This window comes from Rutidosis leptorrhynchoides, chromosome 7 (assembly GCF_046630445.1).
Source record: "Rutidosis leptorrhynchoides isolate AG116_Rl617_1_P2 chromosome 7, CSIRO_AGI_Rlap_v1, whole genome shotgun sequence".
Classification (NCBI taxonomy): domain Eukaryota; kingdom Viridiplantae; phylum Streptophyta; class Magnoliopsida; order Asterales; family Asteraceae; genus Rutidosis; species Rutidosis leptorrhynchoides.
This window is the reverse complement of record NC_092339.1, coordinates 109,440,952-109,445,637: the sequence shown is the minus strand read 5'-3', so window position 1 is coordinate 109,445,637 and position 4,686 is coordinate 109,440,952.

Sequence of the window (4,686 nt, the reverse complement as noted above, 5' to 3'; positions counted from 1 at the left end):
TGTCAACCAAAAAGGTTGAGTGAAGTTTATAGGTTTAACAAATAAGTTTGACCGTTGTTTTAGACCACAAGATTTAGTTTGTAAAGTTGATCTCGCAGATCAAAAAGTTATGCCAGTGCGTGATATTTAGACTAAACGTTCAAGTTTGCCCCAAAGACAAGTTGTGTATATACTTGTCGGTTTAATTTCATTATTAAGTAATACAATGACTTGATCAAATGTATCGGGGACGTTACTCCCGATAGGCCTACCCCCAATAATTAAGCATGCATTCAACGAGCAATTAAAAATATCACTGTAGGGACTTAGTCGGATATAGCCGGGTATAGCATAGTTTTAACAGTTTGGCACTTGTGTCTAATTTGTAAAATGTAAAAACAGCATGTGTCTCACCCCAATAAAAGTAAGTAAGTTTGCTAGCAATAAAGAGTGGGGCTATGAATTCACCTTAGTAAGTAGAGAGATGAGCTAGTTATTCCTCGGAATAGAAAGTTGGATGAGTGAGCAGAAAAGTCAACCTATTGACATTTAAGAGTAGTAAGTGTGTTGCCCAAATTTAAGTTAAGTTTGAAAGTGTTTTAAGTATAGTTCGTTTTACTAAGTTTCCCTTCCTAGTAAGTTTCTATTTTTAGAAAGTTTCCATTTTTAGTAAGTTTATAATTAGAAAATTTCTATTTTAAAAGTGTTTCCATTTTAGGATATTTGCCATATTAGATATACTTCCAATCACCCCTTTCCCTTCGAATGGCCATTTCAGGTCTAGGGGCTTGAGCTATAGGATCCTTTAAATCGGAAAATCCAAACCCTTCCGCCTAGAGTTTCGTAGAAACCATTCGTCAAGAAAGTTCGAAGATCTATATATATCCAATATATATCCAAAAATGTTTTTATGTGTTATAATATAAGTAGTAGGTTATAAATGTTAGTAATAGTAATAGTGTATAAATATTATATAGTAGTAATAGTAGTATTAGGGTTTCATTAATTAATTAGGTTTAATTAGTTAAAGTAGTAATTAATGATTAGGGTTTAGTAATTAATAACTAGGGTTTAATTAATGTCTAGGATTTAATTAATGTCTAGGGTTTAATAAATTAGGGTTTTAATAAATTAGGGTTTAGTAAATTAGGGTTTAAGTAATTAGGGTTAGGATTAGGGTTTTATTTAATGTAGAAATGATTAGGTAATAATTAGGGTTTTAATAATTAAAGTAGTATTAGGGTTTTAGGGTTTTAATTAATGTAGTATAGTTTAGGTGTAATTAGGATTTAATATATATATATATATATGTATATATTTTCGTGTATATGTATATATATAGTATTTATATTTTTTTATATGTATATACTCGTGTATATATATGTATATATATGTTTTATATATTTTTCTTTTACAAATAGGCATAGTGTATCTATTTATGGTATGTACATATTGTAAGACCCGATTATTTATTTTACAGAAGTGTATTAGAGTGCATGAAGTGTGGGGAAAATTGTGTGAGTAAACCGAAGACAGAACCTGTTCAGCCCTTCGTGCGCGCCGCGCAAGGGTAATGGTGCGCGTCGCGCACTGTCCCTGCGACAGAACCCCAGTTTTTCTGTTTTGAGTTTAATGAAGGGCATTATGGTCTTTTCACTTGAGGGTTGTTTTTAGGCCACAAAGGCAGATTGGTGGACTCTTTCAAGTCCACAATCTTATCTTCATCTCTTCCACACACTCTCAAACCCTAGAGTGAGAAATAGAGCTTAGAGAGAGAAAGCTTCATTTGGGGAAGAAGGAGCTTGAATCAAACGAAGTTGCAAGTGTTAAAGTTGTTCACCTTGTTCACGGCTACGTTGTGGTGGTATTGGTAAGCTCTAACTCCGAGTTTTCATAGTTTGATTTAGTGTTCATAATTGGGGTTTTGAAATGGGTGTTCTTGAAATAAACCCATTAGTTGTTAATTGGATGTTTGAGCTAGTAAATGGTGTTAATAACCATTGTTGGTTGGTTTAGGTTTGTTAATGAAGATGATTAGTTGTTAATCATGTTTGGTTGTTGGAATCACTAGTTAATTAAGATTATAAGTGATTAGAAGTGTAAACTTGCAAATGGGTGTTGACTTGAGTTTGGGTCAAAATGGATTTTTGTGTCCTAATGATGCAAGTAAGTGTTTTGATTTTGAACCTTGAGCATAAGGGGGTGCAACTTATGGTGTTTTGTGTATAAGCTAGTGTATTTAGCTTATTAGGTTGTAAATTACTTAGGTGATTTGCATCGGACTATTAGGAGCTCAAGCGAAAGTTGCCTTACTTGAAATCAAGGTGAGTGGAATATTTATACATGTATGTATGTGGTTTATTTACTCGTACGCGATGTGGGCCTTTGGCGCCACATCATGAGTGTTGGGCGTTATGTCACAAGTTGGTGGTTTATTTGGTATTCGAGTGAAGAGAACTACGGGTCGGTAGTATCTCGCTAGGTGTCTCACAAGTCGGTGACACCTTATGATGAGTCACAAGTCGGTGACATTTCTTAGTGATCACAAGTCGGTGACACTAGGTGGGGCTTCACAAGTCGGTGATGCTACATGGTGATTCACAAGTCGGTGACACCATATGACGAGTCACAAGTCGGTGACATGGTACGAGTGAGACTCGATGATCTTGGTCGGCTACAAGTCGGTAGTAGTAAGCGGTGAACGGTTAGCGTGTTTATGCCCTTTTATGTTTAGTATATTATCGTGTTGAATTATATACTAACGTTGTTGCTAGTCGTGTGTTTGTTGATGCTAACTCGTTTGTTCGTTGTATGTAATGGTTTTGTAGGTGGATGCGTGTAGGTAAATTACATATGTATATGTATAAGTATTGCATTCACTAAGCATTAGCTTACCCTCTCGTTGTTTACCATTTTATAGGTTCCGGCGTGGATAAGGGTAAGGGCATTCGTTCGGACTAGAGATCCCGCTTGATGCTAGGGGACGCTTTTGGCTTTAGTAGCTCTTGGAGTTTGACCGATAGTTGGGTAGTTTAATCCCAAACGCCATGCTCATTGTGTAGTTTGGAACTTAAACTTTTTGGTGGTCGAAACTCTAAACTTGTATTAAACTTGTATTTTGGGTCGTGTGGGCCCCGCTTCATCGTTTTATGTTTGATTCGTGTTAGTTTTACATATATAAGTTTGCCGTGAAAAGCGTTCGGTCTAAATATGTCGGGAAGTGGTCCATCTTTTTACGAGTTAAAAACAGTTTGATCAGAGCCTGGAACGCCTTGTGCGCGCCGCGCACTTTCAGTGGAGCGCACCACACCTGAGCAGCAGTTTAAATTTTTTTTGGGACTGTTTTTGGTCGGTTATCGAGTTGGGTTGTTACAAGTGGTATCAGAGCATGGTCTAAGGGATTTAGGTGACTTGAGATAGGCGCCTAGACTTAGACTTTTGTGTGTGCTATTATGTGGGACTTGTAGGATTGCGGATCGGTTCGGGATTTAGTTAGTGCCTTAGAGAATGGGTGAACTAGCTATGTATTGATTATGTTGTTATTAATCGTGTTGTTTGCATTGAATATCTAGCGAGATAGTTGTTGTATTCATGAGCTCGGCATGGCGTGTGAGCGTAATAATGCTTCGCGACCATTATTACGGTTGCAAGCCAAGTCATGCAAGTGATGTACAACAAGTGTTGAACTAGATAGGATGTACGAATTGTGGCATATTATATGTTTGTGAACGATTGATCATGGTGGTGTGTGTAAGTTATTCATGTTGTGTTCCTAACCGAGTTCATTTCTTAGAATGACTACAAGGAGCAAACAAGCCAACGAAGATCAAGACGAAGACGTTGAGTTCACGGCTAAGGTTGAGGCCATCTTTAAACGTCAAAAAGCGGAGTTTCTTGAGGATGTTAGAAAATTTTTTCGGGAATCGGTTGATGGGCAATTAAATGATCTAATTGATGAAAGGGTGAAGGTCGCAATCGAGGAAGTGCTTGATGCTAGAAATATTTATCCCCGAGGCGAAGGGAGTGAAGGAAATGGGAGGCGGGACTTCCATTACAAAAACTTCAAGGATGCACAACCTCCTATGTTTAATGGGGTAAGAGATCCGTTGAAGAGTACATGTTGGGTTTCAGACATCGAGGGGGCTTTCCGTACTAGTGAATGTCCTCCCGAGAAGAAAACAAGGTACGGTTCTAGTATGTTACGTGAAGAAGCCAAGTTGTGGTGGGATGACAAGATTCAATTGTATGGCGAGGAACAATGTATGAGCTTGTCATGGGATGAGTTCAAAAAGGAGTTCTTTAATGAATACCGAACTTGTTCCGACCTTGATAGAATTCGGGACGAGTTACACAATTTGCGACAAGGTTCGATGGACCTGGTTACTCTCAAGTCTACCTTCTTGGCAAAGACTCGTTTTTGTCCGGAGTATGTTGGTGACGATCACAAGTTGATGAAAGATTTCTACCGTACCATGAATGACGAGTTGAAGGGTAAGATTAGTCGGGGAATGGCTAAGTCTTTTGAAGAGTTGTTTGAGTTGGCGCGGGGTTTCGAACCGGAGGTGTCAAAGCCAAGTGTGTCCGATGTTAGCAAACGAAAGTTCGAAGCGGCAACGTTTTCGAACAAGAAGAGTAAAAGCGCTACCGAAGGTGTCAGAAGCGTAAAGATGAATGACACGGGTGGTTCTAAATTCGCGTGTTATAATT